This window comes from Chiloscyllium punctatum, chromosome 4, assembly GCF_047496795.1.
Source record: "Chiloscyllium punctatum isolate Juve2018m chromosome 4, sChiPun1.3, whole genome shotgun sequence".
In the NCBI taxonomy this organism is placed as follows: Eukaryota; Metazoa; Chordata; class Chondrichthyes; order Orectolobiformes; family Hemiscylliidae; genus Chiloscyllium; species Chiloscyllium punctatum.
The window spans coordinates 29005500-29022508 of NC_092742.1; the positions used below are offsets into that span (position 1 = coordinate 29005500).

General features: G+C 40.6%; 1 protein-coding gene across 2 annotated transcripts in view; it reads left to right on the forward strand.

The window, feature by feature from the left end:
- The first annotated feature begins 906 nt into the window (after window positions 1-906).
- Window positions 907-17009, forward strand: part of LOC140476139 (leucine-rich repeat transmembrane protein FLRT2) — a 59310-nt gene continuing 43207 nt past the window's right edge. Inside the window, exon 1 of one of the 2 annotated variants that reach the window (XM_072568267.1) lies at window positions 907-1052. The gene's annotated coding sequence lies outside the window, so the exon portion shown is untranslated. The remainder of the gene's footprint in view (window positions 1053-17009) is intronic. The other variant, XM_072568268.1, reaches the window with a different exon arrangement.

Below are 17009 nucleotides of genomic sequence, written 5' to 3' on the forward strand. Positions count from 1 at the left end.
CATGCCTCTCATGATTTGAAACAAACTTCTATAAGGCCATCCCTCCATCTCCTACTGTGAATCCAGCCCTAGCCTCTCCCTCTACATAACTCAAACCTTCCAATCCTGATAACGTCCTGGTAAATCTTTTTGGAACCCTTTCTTGATAATATCCTTCCTTTCCTTTCAGTTAAAGTTAGTGCTGAGTTTTAATAACGGAGACAAGACGTTGCTTTTTTTTTCTTGTCTTGAAATCTAACAATAAAAATGTTTGTATCCAATGGATGAATGTGAGCAGGCACAGAGCGAAGAGTGGGGGCGAATGCGAGAAAGGGAGAATGAGAATGAACGAGGGAGAGAGATAAAGAGAGAGAGAAAAAAAATCACGAACATGTAGCACCTGCCGCAAGTCACGGTATTTAGCATTACAATCCAACAGAACGGGCGTGCTCAATTGTACTCCTATCATCTGAGGTGTAACTGTTACCACTCCTGAATAAACAAAGCGGAGTTGAACGGGGCTGAAGCCCTTTCCCCCTTCTGTTGGCTGACAGAGCTAATTTCACCCACTCCCCTCTATTTACTATTTCAATAACAATGCTCATTGCCTGCTGGTGCACTGGCGGCCCGAGAGGTTAAGTACAAGGGAAGCTGAGTACGGAACACGAGTGCACTTGTGGCGAACGGAGAGATATGAGGCCACTTTGTCAGAGTTGTTCCACACTTAGCCAAGGTGACTGCGCGGAGGAGAGGCACAATGGGGCCGCTCGCTTACCGAGCTTGTAACATCCCTCTCCACAGCATGGCACCGTGTAACTTGACTCCACCTGTGAGCTCATTGGAGACAGCCCTGGCGAATCCCCCAAGCATGCAGGAGGGCCCGGAGAGTGGTCTGCAAGAGTTGAGTTACATTCGTGGGTTAGTGAGATCAGCAAGTGGGCGTTTTCCCGTTTCAGACTGAGCGAGTGCGAGGGTGCTTCAACTTCATTCCGTTCCCAAGAACTCAACAGGTCTGGCCTGTTGTCGGACGGGTAAAGAGCTGCAGTTCTCAGGAATCCGCCTCACCGTTAACGGTAAGCGCTTTATCCTCGTCCTGACTCGGAGCTGTAGATTGGCGCAAGCGAGGCAGAGGGACATGCTCCTGGGAGAACAGGCACTATCCCCCGGTCATGCAGCGTCAAGTCCAGTGGCTTCAAAGTCAGGGGAAGGAATAATCGTCAGATGCAAACAACTTTGACGCGCAGGGTGGAAGTTGTGAAGAAGTCACGCACCCTGTACATACTTTTGCTAAGTTTGCACTAAGTGATCTCAGAAGCAGTAAATCTCAGGGGAACTATGGGAACTGGGTAGGGAGGGGGCTCTTAGTGTGACAATTTAGGGACTCTTGCTAAAAAGTCTTGGATGAACAAACTCCACCGCCCCAGTTTTCTGAGGCACTGTCTCCCTCATTCGCGTCTTCTCTGGGGTTCTCTCTCTCTTTCCGACATTCGCACACACACACATCTTCCACGCCGATCCCTTCACGCTCAGAAGATCATCAATTCTTCCAGGCTCCGATTTCTCGTCCAATAGCCGCATTTTGCAGACTGGAATGTGGCTGAATCGCTCAGTGAAATCGCACAACTTGTTGGAGTTACCAGTTCAGGTGCAAGTTGTTCTGTACTTATGTTACACAGGGCAGGTCGAACCGATTGACTGCACATTATATACCTTTCAAAGGTTACCTGGCTGACTCTCTCTCTCTCTCTCTCTCTCTCTCTTTTCAACAGTCCTCCTCATTCTTACTTCACACTTTTAAAAAAAATGATATTTTCTTTCCCCGTCTTCTGAATCCTTGCATGTTAAATTGCACTGTCAACGCTACTTCTGTCTTCGCTTGGAAGGAGATGAGTTAATCGGCGCAATAATATGTAAAATAGAAATGAGAAAGGTGCGTCTAACCTCTGTTTTGTTTTTAAAAAATTACCCGGTCAGAATTTTAAACTGTGTCAGTGGTTATATATTTGCATCAATGCCTGTTTAAACTCTTCATGTGTCGCCCTCTGTCCTTGCCATTTACTAATGCAATCCGCCAAATGAGCCAATATATCAGAAAAGAAGAAACAAATGTTTCAGATTTTAGAAGTATGTTTTTTTTTTAAATCTAGCATTTTTTGTTTAAGAGGATGGTTTTCACTTTGCCAATATCTACGCCTTTCAGACTTAGTGAGTAAACTCTTTCATTACTGGTCCCAACTGACCTGTAGAGTCAGGATATGAGCCACTGACTTCAGTTGCGCTTTTTTTTAACGTTTCCTTATTAATGTGACCTTTCATCTCCAGTCTATCTCTTCACCCGCTATTAAAAGAACATTGTCTATGAAGGGAATCAATCTTTCAGTGTGCTCTCGTGCGGAACGAGATGAGCTTTGGCAACTGCAGTTATCATTGCTCATTGAACAACTTGAACTGGCTGTGAGCTTTCGAGTTTTGCTGATTTTTAAAATCCCCAGGAGAAAGGGTAATCTGATAGAGCTGTTTAAAATTGCGAAGGTTCGGTAAGGTAGACATCAAAATAAATGTTTCCAAAGTTGGGTGGGGGGGGGTCAAAAATGTGCAACGTAGTCGCAAATTAATCCAATAAGGAGCTGAGGGGAAATCTCTTTGAGGGAAATGGAGGTTTTGAGAGAGAGCAGTTTGGATTCCTGTCAGAGGAAACAAGATAAGGAAGTAAAATGTATCTGTTGTTGGGATGCCTGTGTGAGAGCAAAACTAGCAGCATCGCCCTGTTGGACCCAAAGCCCTGAGATTCTGTGTAAGTTAATGGTCGATAATTTAGTGTGTAATACAGCCAGCAAAACACGCGTTAACCTGACGCAAAGAAAGAGAATAACCCGCGCAGAAAATGACTTCAGGAGAAAAAGACACCAACTCCCCGGTGAGGGAAAGCAAATAAATTGACTCAGTGTAACCCAAAGAGGAAACCACATTTACGAAATAAATCCAGTCTAATAAATATTAACACGAGACATAGCAGAAAGTCTTGGAGTAAGAGAAACGTAATGTCTCCTCGGAGAATTAACTTTATTTACACCAAGTTCAGACATAAACCCCCAAAAAATTCAAATCTAAAATTTCAAGGCCTGATTTGGTAGGATTTGCTGTTCATTTTGTATTCAATGTTTATTAATGGGTTTGAATCAATTAATAATTTGCAAACTAAATATCCATAATGATTCATTGTGGCAATTATAGATTAAATGCAAAACACTTCATCATTTGGGGTGACATTTTGATTTATTTTTTCAATGTCGATCCTAGACACATTTAAAAGCGCCAGATTATTCAAAGTTTATTTTATTAAAGCATTTTGATTGTGCACGTGGGCAGGAGGCCATGATTGGTGAGAGGCAAAATCAATCCTTACCTCAGCTTTTCTTGAATCAGTGATTTCAAGTTTTCCCTCTCCAGTATTCCACCCCCCCCCCCCCCCCCAAACCTCCCGTTTGCAGCAGCTTGGCTCAGTCCAGCCCTGTGTATAAAATTATAGGAGTCAAGAACGCAGATTGAGACTGTGTGCTGGGATGAGATTGAATGGCGCTGGGATTTTGAGAAGCTGCCTGGGAAATATGTCATCACCTGTCGTGTGCTGTAATTTTGCTGTTTTGTTTTCGTGTGACTCATTATGTGTGAGGCCTTCTAGACAAGTTAATGACTACAGAATTCCTCCTGTGTACATTGCTCGATGATCACTGTGCTGAAATGTTGCTGTTTCCCTTCCCACTATTCACCCGTTGTTGACTTGTTTATTCATGTGCCGAACAGAAGGGGCACGTTCCAAAAGCAATATGAGGCGCTGCTTTCTGCAAACTACTTTTTGGAATCTCACCAGAATATTCCCCGCCCCTATTCTTTCTCTGTCTCACACGCGCATTTCTTTTAGGGACTTGTTCATTTTAGGAGCCCGTGTCGCTTTCTCCTTGGCACATTAAGCTGCAATCCACGCTCAACTGTAAAATTTCCTATTGATCCGCATTCTCAGCGGCTCGCCTTGTCAAGGCGCTGATCTCACTCCGAGAGTTGGCGGCAGCGAGAACTGATGTATTCAAGCCATTTGTCTGGCCATGGAGCTGGGACTGGCTGTGAAATTCACGAACCCTGGGCTAAAAATAGTGAAAGGCATCAGGGAGAACGCTTTTGTGTGTGTGTGTGTGTGTTTCTTCAACAGGCACTGGTCACGTTTAAGAGTTCCCGTTAGTCTCTGGTTCACTCAAAGATGTGCACTGCATCCCGCTACGGCCTTATCGAATGTTTTCTACATTCAGCAGAAACCAGAGTGAATATCTCCTGAAGCTACAAAGTTAAAAATCACACAACACCAGGTTATAGTCCAACAGGTTTAATTGGAAGGACACTAGCTTTCGGAGCGACGCTCCTTCATCAGGTGGTAGTGCTACATCACTGTAACACGATGCAACAATCTAGGTCCCTCAGTTTGTTCACTCAACAATAGTTGGATAGTTGAGCAAAATAAATATCACATGCACAAACGTTTGTTTTCTTATCTTGCCCTATTAATTCAAAAGGTAGGGCTCTGAAATTGTACGTTAAACTTTCAAAGGTATATTACTTTTATAAAACAGTTGCCATAAATGTAACATTAATTCTGTTCACTGGCACGAGCCTTTGTTTAACATCAGAAGCTTTATGCTTGTATAGTCAGAATACCGTTTGAGATATGTACGACATGCGGACGGCTGCTGTCATCCATCTCAAATGTTACACATTGCTCCACTGCCAACACAGCCTGTTCCAGCTCTCCGATATCAACACTTTTGCTATTATAAGCAGACCGTTTACCGAGATGATAGCGTTGCATGTGTAGGAGTTGAAAATGAGACATAAATTAATCATATATCATGACAGATGGGAATTGTTCAGGTATACCTGATGCACAAGACAAGTTGAACCGCCAAATGCATTACAAATGAGATTGGTTCATGTACAGATCCGCTTGACATTCATTTAATAATACAGTCACTGGGAGTTAGATTTCCATGGAAAGGGGCCATTCGGCCCACATTGTCCATGCTGGTCATTAACATACATCTATTCTAATCCTATTTTCCAGCACTTGACCTGTAGCATTGTGTGTTATGGGTTTTCAAATCCTCTACTAAACACTTCATGCTTCCAGTCAGTGAGTTTGAGATATTCACAATTCTCTGGTTGAACACAACTCTGAACACTCCTCTAAGCCACCTACTCCTTACTGTGAAACTATGACACTTTGTTATTGATTCCTCTACTAAAGGGAAATGTTTCTCCTATGTATCTGTTCTATGCCCCTCAGGTCTTTGTACACATCAATCAAACCTCCCTCAGTCTTCAAGAACAACTTCAAACATTGAGAAACATCAATAAATTCACCAACTTCAAACACTGAAAGACACAAACATTGTGTTGTACAACACCACCATGAAGGAAAGCAACCCTAGCCTATCTAATCTCTGATCATAGTTGAATCAGTCCAGGTCAGACTACATCCTGATGAATCTCTTCTGCATCCTCTCTTTTTTTACTCACTTTTGGAATGTGGGCATCGCTGGCTGGGCCAGTATTTATTGACTGTCCCTAGTTGCCCTTGAGAAAGTGGTAGTGAGCTGCCTTCTTCAACCACTGCAGTCCCCCTGCTATAGGTTGACCCACAATGCCATTAGGAAGGGAATTCCAGGATTTTGATCCAGCCACAGTGAAGGAATGGCGATATATTTCCATATCAGAATGGTGAGAGGCTTAGAGGGGAACTTGAAATGGTGGTTTTTCCTTATATCTGATGTTCTTATCATTCAAGTTAGAAGTGATCGTGGTTTTGGAAGAAGTGCAATCTTTAGTACATTCACATCCTTGCTATAGTGCAGCAACCAGAACTGCACACAGTACTCTGGCTGTGGTTTTATGAACATTTTATACAGCTCCTTCTTCATTTCCTTGCTCTTGCATTCAATATCTTGACTAATAAAAGGCAAGTATCACATATGCCTTCATAACTGCCTTATCTATCCATCCAGCTGCCATCAAGGGTCTATGAACATGCACACCAAGGTCCTTCTGTTACAAAAATAGAAATTGCTCGAGAAACTTATGATCTGACCTTCCAAGATTCTGATCTTCTGTACTTCCTAGATTCTTACCATTCAACATTTACTCCCTTTCCTATCTATTTCACCCTGTAATCTAAGGCTTTCCTACACCATTAATTTTCAAGTCACCTCTGAAATTAGTGGTCTTGTTCATGTCAAGATTATTAACATACACAAAAAACAACAAGAGAGTCAGCACTGAGCCATATGGTTTGCCACAGGATACAGGTTTCCAGTCACAAAAATTGCATTCAAACATCACACTCTGTTTCCTGCCACCAAGAAAATTTCAATTCCAAGTTGCCAAATTGCCCTGGATCACGTGGCCTCTTAGCTCCTTAATCAGTCTGCCATGTGAGACCTTATCAAAAGTTTAATGAAGTCCATGCAAACTACATCAACTGCATTAGCCTCAGCTACACCCCTACTACTTCTTTGAAAATTTCAATCATATTTGTTTGACTCAACTCCCCCTGACAAAACCATAGTTTTGCTTTCAACTCATTCATGGCCAGAATGGTTTAATTTTGATTCCGAATAGGTTAGTTTGTTTCCAAAGTTTGGAATCTGCAGTTTAAAAATAAAACTTATTCTCTCATGTTTGATTTATAGAGCATTAAAGTCATGCATTAGCTTGCATTTCTGGTAATTCTGTTTCTTTGCCATGATCCAACAAGACCCACTGAGACTGAATGCAAACAATATGCCTTTAAAGTTCCATGAGGATCACAATTGGATTCTCACCCATAACAACAGTAGGAGCCTCACACGGAATTCAGTTCCACTCCATCGATGCCATTTCTGGAGTTTCTGGTTTGCTTCCTAAAGACTGGAAAGCCGAACTGCATTTTAGATGGCATGGGATGGGAAATGCTTCTCAGGTCCTGATACTAAGGCAGATCAGACTCCCGAAGTGAGATCAGACTCACTGGTTGTGCCGAAGCTTCATGACTGATCTGAATCCTCCAAATGAAGGGAATCAAATCATTTCAATTTTCTGGTCTTCTCACACCAGGGATAAATTTGAACAGCATTGGGATTTTTAAGGAAGGAGGCTAAAGTATTGCCTCCTCCACAGGTATGTATTCAAAAAAGGTTTGCATTTTCTGTAGTGTCAAGAAAGTATCCCTAGAACAAGCTCCATGCAAGTAAAGGGCCTTCCCAGTATCCCAGTGATCCTACATGAGGATGAAGACTGGAAATCACTAACTGTCATGACCTACATCAAATATCTGAATATATACCTGTAGCATTTCAAAATATGTGCCCCTCCATTGTATTATTAGGGGACAATGTGGGATTTTGTGTTATATCTTGATTTCAGTTCTAAGGAAAAACATGCTTACTGCATCAAGAGCAATTCTTTTGCTACTGTTCACATCTTGTCACTTCACCCTATCCCCCTTGCATCCAGATGTGAGGGCACAGTTTTTCTGTTCCTGGGTCCCTTGGTATACTAGATTCTCTAGGCAGCAACCAAATGAGCATTTAGAAGGCAATTGCCCTTTTTACTCCCATGTGGTCTAATGCATTCAGGGACAGGAACAGCAAAGATCTATTGATGTGATCACAAGGAATTCAACATAGTTTACAAACTTTCTTCAGAAAAAAAGTAGTTTCATTCTGTTAATTGAGGTATGAGAATTTTATACTGAGCAATAAAACACATTTTGCTGTGCTTCCCAGGACAGATTAGACTGAGTAAAACTTCATTATTTCCACACAATGTTTCTCAATCTTGCAGAGGAGCTGTAAGGTATTATGGTGATCCTTTTTGTGCATTGTCCCTGCTAACTTTTTCTGTGAATACTGATTTTGTGTCAATTAGTGCCTAATTATCCCACAGGTCTCATGCAACTGACTGAGACAAAGAAAGATTCTGGATTAGTGGTGCTGGAAGAGCACAGCAGTTCAGGCAACATCCGAGTAGCTTCGAAATCGACATTTCGGGCAAAAGCCCTGATGAAGGCTTTTGCCCAAAACGTCGATTTCGAAGCTACTTGGATGCTGCCTGAACTGCTGTGCACTTCCAGCACCACTAATCCAGAATCTGGTTTCCAGCATCTGCAGTCATTGTTTTTACCTTTCTGAGACAAAGAAAGGCCATTTCATGTTAAAAGTGCTTTAAGCAGGTGAACAGATGAACATTTCATCTCGCATCACACAATCCTATTATTTTTCTATTCCCTAATTCGGAGTGGTATTTCTGACTTCCCAAGATGCTCTCCCATTTGCCGAGACTTTCTTATGCTTGCTGACTTTCTTACGCATCACTTCATCCTAGAAGTAATTCTTGTTGCTCACTTGCTCTCTGTCGTCACGCCTATCCTGAGCCCACGCTCACATTGAATATTAGGGAGTGGAAGAAGTGAGTGGGAGAATCAAACAGTCCAGCAGTAACAGGGGGAAGAGTTAGAATATAGGAATTAAGTAGATTTAATGTATTGCTTTTTTGCATTGAGTATATTTTAAAAAGTTATTTCATTACTGACATTGGAATGTACAATACTTTGAAATGCAAGGCATGTTTTTATGATTTTTTTAATGAAAAATGTCCTATTGAAGGTAACTACACCTTTTATATTGTTGATCATTGTAATTAGCAGATTCATTTAATGTTGTTTTACTTAAAACTGCATCGTTAAGGAGCACAACTGCATCTTTAAGCAAGGGCTTACTGAAGTATGTATCATATGCAGTGTAAGGCTTCCTTTATAATTTTTAAGAGTCTTTGCACCAGAAAATCACCCTATAACTCAATCAGGTATCTTTGTTTCTGCTTGCCATACAACAGTCACCCTTGAAGAGTCTATGAATGAAATTACCAATGAGCTGTTTCTAGTTACCTATTATCAACTTAGAGAAGAAGCTTTCATCTAACCAACTTGAGACGGATTTTGACCAGAGATGAAAGATTCTTAACATAGCATGTTAACTCTGGACCACCCAATCTCCACAATGTTCTATTTCTGAAATATATAAAGTTCAATGTATTTTAAATGTTAATCAAATGTGAATTCAATTCTAGAATTGCTAACATTCTCTACTCCTTTTTACTTGAAGTTTTCTTTTCAATTGTACCATTATAATTATGATATATGCTCACATTTAACAAACATATTTATATTCAACCTTTTAATTTCTTTGAGATCTTGTATTATATCTAATTGATCCTTGTAAAGGCTCCACATAATTAACCAAAAAAATGTGGAAAGGTTTCTCCAAATAAATTTTTCAAGGTGAAATGTAATTCAAAATATTGGTCAACTAAAGCTGAATGAGTCCCACTGACAACAATTAGGCTTCTTTAAGCTTCCCACAGTCCTCCGTTAACTCAGCTGTAGTTACTAACAGGAAGAAATGAGCTTTATTGTTCAATTAGTTTGGGGGAATAAGCAGACAAATAATAGGGAGTTTCTCAGGCAACAAACAGTGTTCTGAAACTGCTTCTGTTGAACCTCTATATTACACTCAACCTCATTAGTTTCCAACTTTTCCATTAACAGATAAAGAAAAAAGCTCAATGACTTAACAAACACTCCTGAATAATGTACAAGAGTAGGTTGCTGTCTGATAGCCAATTCCTTATTCATCACTCTCCTTCAATTGCTTGCTTATCTTGATATCTTTGCCTGTTTTACTGATAATTCTATTATCAGTAATGGTCTGAGCATTCCACTTTCATTCCTTCCAAATCACTTCCATACTCCATTCTTCCCTGCATTCATAAGAACCAGGAGCAGGAGAACGACATTCAGCCCCTTGAGCCTGCTTCGCTATTCAACAAGATTTTGGCTGATCTGTCCTAGGCCTCAACTCCTCTCTCATGCCAGCCAGTAGCAATGAGCTCCCTGATATTTCAAATACCTATCTACTTCCTCTTTAAATACTGCTAGTGATTTAATCTCTAGACTCTCAGGGGTAGAGAATGGCAAACATTCACTATCCTCTGGCAGAAGAAATTCCTTTGCATCTCAGTTTAAAACGTGTGATATCTTATTCTGTAACTATGTTTCCAACTTAGAGATTTCCACACGAGTAGAGAAACCTGCTCAATATTTACTTATCAAAGACCTCTTTAAGCCTACTCAGAACCTTAATTCTCATTCTTGTATGTTAAAATTCATTCCCTTATCTGATTACTCTCACTCTTTCTTTCCCAGGACCATAAACTGTCGATATTCTTACTTTGCCTTGTTGCTTTCCGTTTACAATGTGAGGGTCTTTAAGATAGCTCTCTCTATCTCTCATTTAACAGTGTGTCAAAATAGAATTCCAGAGACTTGAGTACATAACTTGAGCTATACTGGCAGATTTATTGATTTTTGGATACATTATTAACCAAACATCATCCTTTTTGAGTGGATGTAAAAAGCAGTATTTAAAGAGCAGCAGGGAGTTATCAGTATCTTGGTTAATATTTGTTTGTCAACCAACAATGCTAAAACAGATTATCTGGCCATTATCTCATTGCTGCTTACATTTCTGCATACAAATTGCCTGTTGCATTTCTTATATCACAGGAGTGACAGTACTTCAAAAAATACTTAATTGGCTGTAAATGCTTGCAATGTCTGTCTTATTTTAGATAAATAATGTCAGTGTTGTGGTTCAAGCAATTTTCTTTAAATATTTTAGCAGTTTCAAATATTTCTGTTCTAAAGAGACCATTAGACAAAAAAAAGCTTAAAGAGGAAGACAATCTAAATAATTGTAAAATAATTATCAAAAGACAAAAGTTTACCCTCTCCCTGAGTGACATAATGTTTATGGAGCAGCAAATCCAGGTTTGGTTAGATTGCATTCTCCCTTTGGTTGATGTTGTGAAATGGCTCAGATTAACTTCTAGGGATATGTACCTATTGTATCTGATACAGTCTCTCAAATATATTGTACGTACATTGAAAGACAAAAAAATTAATATAAAAAAAACTAGAATAAAGAGCCCATGGCATTCCGTTGTGTTAAAATTCCCTTTCCCTTATTATATTGACCTGTCCCATTCTCATGTTACTTTGCTGTGTTTTCCTTCACCCATACATGTAATCTTTTATAATCTTGAATGATAAAGTTTCTGTTTTTGTTCTATTTTCTAGTTTATCATATCCTGCTCTTCAATAATCTGTCAATGTTTTCAGTCGAGCTATGGTCCTTCACTGAATTCTTTTCATTATGGGTGAACAGTTTATTTGCTGACTTTGGATTCTTCTCAGCTTGAAACAAAACTCTCTCTATATGAATAGGAAGATTCAAATATCTGGACTGTATTAAGTTTAAAACTGTGTCTACTTGATGGGTGTGAGGAAAGTTAGTGAAGTTTCTTTGGGATCAAGCTAGCTTCAGAACGACTTGCCTGGAACTGAGTTGATCTGCTGTGGAATTTCAGCAATCCAGGATTGGAGAGTGAGAGGAATGCTGGATACCAACATGTTGCTGATGATTCATCTGCAAGACAGATTTACTCATGAGGCACAAAATAAGTGGCTCTTTCATTGGGAGACTAGCATTCTTCCTATGCAGATCCACAAAACGCTGTCAGCATTTCTAAGGAGATAGACTGACAGCAGGAACATTACCAATGTTCTGAATACCTTTTCACTTTGAGGCAATTACAAGTCAGTGGAACCCCTGTGTCAACTCAAGTCTTCAACCATTGATTATGACCACTGGTGGAGATCCGTGTTGGCTCAGCTTAGCTAAGTGAGATATTTCCAGTTATGAAGACAGTAGGCAAACCACAAAATAAATTGCAACAGTATAATTCAATCTTGTTAAACTAATCGTGCGCATCAATGCAATATATGGCTGTGGAGGCCAAGTCATTGAGTATCTCTAAAATAGAGATATATAGGTTTTTGATTAATAAATGGGATCAAGGATTATGGGGGATAAGGCAAGAGAATGGGATTGAGAAACCATGATTGAGTGGCAGAGCTTACCTGATGGGCTGAGTGGCCTAACTCTACTCTATATCTTATGGTCTTATATGTAATGGCTGACCTTCAGTGCCTCCTGGTATCCAAAAGTCTTAATTTTTAAAACCATTAATGGTCTCAGTCCCTCCATATCTTGCTATTTTTCTCCAGCCATATCCCCTCTAAGAACCTGTGTTCTTGTTTCAAGTTTGACCTTATTTGAGAAAGAGTTAGAGTTAAGGTTAGGGCTTGGGGTTGGGATAAACCTAACCAAACCCATTTCTGTTGCCACATGATTTACGTAAGTACTTTCAGCCATCAAAATCCCAAACTTTAGAATTCTGTTCTGCCCTTCTCAAACATTTTCTCAACCACTTAAGACTTGCTTAAAATCTATTTCTTTGATCATGCTTTCAGTTGCTCCTCTTTTTCTGCTGTAAAACACCCATTTTTGTTTGATTATGGTTGTGTGAAGTGCTTTGTGATGGTTTTCTACATTAAAGGCACTATATAAATGGAAGTTGTCACTGTTATTTATATAATCAATTGATTCAGATATTGATTTCCACATGATGTTCCCTTACAGGTCTTGAAACTACTGAAAGAAAATTAGCTCACAAACGTTCAAAGACAAGTTTCATTTCCAGTGCTGTTTTTACTGTTGTAAAAGCATCCCAAGGTACTTCATACAGGGGAGGACTGGCACTGATTAGTGATAGGTTGAGGCTTATTGACAGAAATCATGGCCAAAAAGATAGCTTTTCAAAATACATTTGAAAGTAGAGAAAAGGATAACAAAGGAAGGGATTTGCAGAGAGTGTTCCAAATATAGGATCTAGCCTTTGAAAGATAGACCAGAGTGGCTAGTGAATGTAAAGGAGCCAGGAGGGTGCAGACTGCCACCTGGTACTGGAGAATACTGAGTATGTAGGATTGGACAAGGTCTGGGAAGAATTTACAAATGAGGGCAAGGATTCTGAACTATCTGTGTGAATGGATAAAGAGCCATTAGACCATAACAATGTAAGATTTAGGAGCAGAGTAGGCCATACATAATGCTACGTATGCTCCACCATTCAATAAGATCATGGCTAGTTTGTCAATCTTCAACCCGAAGGTCTTGCTTTTCCTCCATATCCTTTGATTCCCTTAGTAATTAAGCAAAAGTCTATCTTAGCCTTGAATATGCTCAACAATGCAGCCTCAGCAAGCTTCTATAAGATAATATTCTACAGATTTGCTACACTCTGAGAAAAGAAATTTCTCCTCATCTTTGTTTTAAATGAGCGACCCCTTACTTTGAGATTGTATTGTCTGGTCCCAGACTCTCCCACAACCTTTCTGTATCGAGCCTGCCAATCTCTTCTAAATCTGGTGTGGACAAGCCCAATCAACTCAATCTCTCATCAGAAGAAAATTCCTCTATACCTGGATGCAAAGTACTGGACATCCTTTGGACTGTTGCCAATGCCAGTACATCTTTCCTGAGATAAGTGGACCAAAACTGTTCACAGCATTCCAGGAATGCTCTGAGTCATACATTGTATAATTTTAGTAATACCTCCTTATTTTAATTCTTCATTCCCTTTGAAATATAGGCCTGAGTCTGTTTATCTTCCGTATTACCTGATGAACTTGTATTTTAGGTTTTTGTTGTGCAATCATTCAATGAATACTGGTTAGAACAAAATAGTTGGTAAGTGTGAAGAGAGTTACAGAGGCTCAGGTGGTGCTGGTTGTAATAGTAAGTGTGGCCCTGTTGTCACATGGGCACACATCTCCAAGAGGAATATCACTCTCTTGTTATGGACCAGACCAAACCCCCTTCAAATATATCAAGATAGCCTAGACCTAGGTCTTTTTTTAATTTAATGGCAAGTGTAAAGTGATATGTTCCAGATGTAATTTGATTGGTTACACTACTCAGCTTTAAGAAAGCACACTTTATCCTTACTTGGACTAGATTGGGTTGGGATATCTAGTCGGCATGGATGGATTGAACCGAAGGTCTGTTTCCATGCTATACATCTCTATGACTCTAAGTGTGACTTAGTCAGTCATAGGTTGTGGATGGAGGAGCCTGAGGTGCGTTGACTTCAGTGTAGTTTGGAGCTTGATCAGCTATGCTCCATTCATAATAACAGTGATTAGATTCATTTAGATTAGATTCCCCACGGTGTGGAAACAGGCCCTTCGGCCCAACATGTCCACACCGACCTGCAACCCATCCCCCTACACCTAACACAACAGGCAATTTAGCATGGCCAATTCACCTAACCTGCACATCTTTGGACTGTGGGAGGAAACCACGCAGACACAGGGAGAATGTGCAAACTCCACACAGACAGTCACCTGAGGTGGGAATTGAACTGAGGTCTCTGGTGCTGTGAGGCAGCAGTGCTAACCACTGTGCCATCATGCCGCCCAAATTTAATCTGAGAAATCACCAACTCATCAATCTAATTTCAGTGTGTCACTGGAAAAGCGCAGCAGGTCAGGCAGCATCAAAGGAACAGGAGAATCGGCGTTTCGGGCATAAGCCCTTCTTCAGGAATGAGGAGGGTGTGCCAAGCAGGCTAAGATAAAAGGTAGGGAGGAGGGACTTGGGGAGGGACGTTGGGAATACGATATGTGGAAGGAGGTTAAGGTGAGGGTGATAGGCCAGAGAGGGGGTGGGGGTGGAGAGGTCGGGAAGAAGATTGCAGGTCAAGAAGGCGGTGCTGAGTCTGAGGGTTGGGATTGAGAAAAGGTGGAGGAAGGGGAAATGAGAAAGCTGGAGAAATTTGCATTCATCCCTTGTGGTTGGAGGATTCCTAGGTGGAACATGAGGCGCTCTTCCTCCAGGCGTCGTGATGCTATGGTCTGGCGATGGAGGAGGCCAAGGACCTGCATGTCCTTGGTGGAGTGGGGGGGGGAGTTAAAGTGTTCAGCCACGGGGTGGTTGGGTTGGTTGGTGCGGGTGTCCCAGAGGTGTTCTCTGAAACGTTCCGCAAGTAGGCGGCCTGTCTCCCTCATGTATAGGAGGCCACATCGGTTGCGGCGGATGCAGTAAATGATGTGTGTGGAGGTGCAGGTGAATTTGTGGTGGATATGGAAGGATCCCTTGGGGCCTTGGAGGGAAGTGAGGGGGGAGGTCTGGGTGCAAGTTTTGCATTTCTTGCGGTTCCAGGGGAAGGTGCCAGGAGTGGAGGTTGGGTTGGTGGATGGTGTGGATCTGACGAGGGAGTCGCGGAGGGAGTGATCTTTCTGCAACGCTGATAGGGGTGGGGAGGGAAATCTATCCTAGGTGGCGGTTCCTTCGTCATTTCCTCCACCTCCATTCCCCTCACTTCCCTCCTTTCTGACTCCTTAAAAACAAATGTTAGGTGTGTAAGGGAAGATTTTCCATTTATACATATGAGGGCAACTCCAACAATCTGCCAGAAGTGCATCTTGATTGGCATCTAATTCACCACCTTCCACATTCACTCCCACCACCACCAACTCATTGGCTGCAGTATGTGCCATCCATAAGATGCAGTGTAGAAACCCACTCAGACATTTTTGACATGCTCCAAACTCATTACTTTTACCAAACACTGCTAACTGTAAGTTCTCTGACCAAGTGGCCTGGAAATACGTTCCTCTCTTCATCATCAGTGGATCACAGTCCTGGGCCTTTCACCTTAACAGTGTTTTCATCTTATAGGCTGAAGCCATCTCACGGGCAGCTTAGGATAATTAATAAATGTTTGGCTTGCCATTGATGCACATGTGCCCATTAATGAAGCAAATAAACTTGGAAGGCCAGTAAAAAGAGAATTGAAGGAGTTGAAGCTGGAGGTGATAAAGTTAGACTGACAGTTTGACTACTGGCGGAGGAGAGCTTAGGTTCATGAACAGACCTACAGTACTGATGAATAAATAGGAAATCTTGGTGATTGGTTCAAAAAGTAAAGCTGAAACTCAATTGAAGGTAAATTAAGGACATCAAAATTGCTCTGAGTGAGCAACTGGGGAAAGATTTTAAAAGAAACTCCACATGATAGCTTTATACCTGCCAATGTATTTGCATACAAGTGCTCTTTCTGCTGTTTTACTGAATTCAGTAACCATCTCGAAGTAACTGGATTCACCGCTGCATTAAAACTTTAACAAAGGAACAATGTGCTAATGTTCTGTACAACATTTTATAGAACATGGAATTTTGCAGAAAAGCATTTAATGCCTATGTGCAATCTGTAAACAAAGTACGTTTTAAACATTTTATTAAGGTAACTTGTAAGTATTTACTGTTTCAGAATGCATGGTCAAATGGCAAGTATATTTAAAAATTCCAAATGCAACAAAATACGCTGATGCCATTCATATGTTAAAATTTAGTGTGAATCTGCAGTAAATGTGCAAATAGGGTACAAGATGCTTTTCTAAAAGAGTGGGAACAGCTGTTCACACTACAAAGCAAATCCACTTGTGAAAAATATCAAGCATGTTAATTACCATGACAGTAATTTCCCCTTTATCCATCTTTTCCAGCACAAAATCAATCCATTTGCACTTATTTTATCATATAAAGATAATCTATTGTTCTGCCACCCTCATTTTACTGGTGCGATTATGTCCTGATAGCAGTTTCAGTGAAGTTCGTTGTAAACGATCCAAACGATAAGTCAAGTGAAGTAGCTGTACCTTTCACTAGCAATATCAAGTTCTGTATTCAATGTCAAGGTTGTTCATAATTTTGATCTGCAGAAGATTAATACTAATTTTCATTTCCGATTTCCTTTTACCTTAGGAACAACAACTTGTCTCAAATAATATTGTGTCTGTAGTAACTAATCATAGTTTAAAAAATAGAAGTTTACACTTAATTGTTTTAAACAAAGGGATATTCTGGGGTAGTTTATAGAAGTGTAAGAAATTGGATCAAAGCCAAGAATGCAATGAAACATGTGTAATGAGGATTCATCAAAGGAATTTTCTTTTTAACCTAGTTTTCCAATCAACCTGTTCA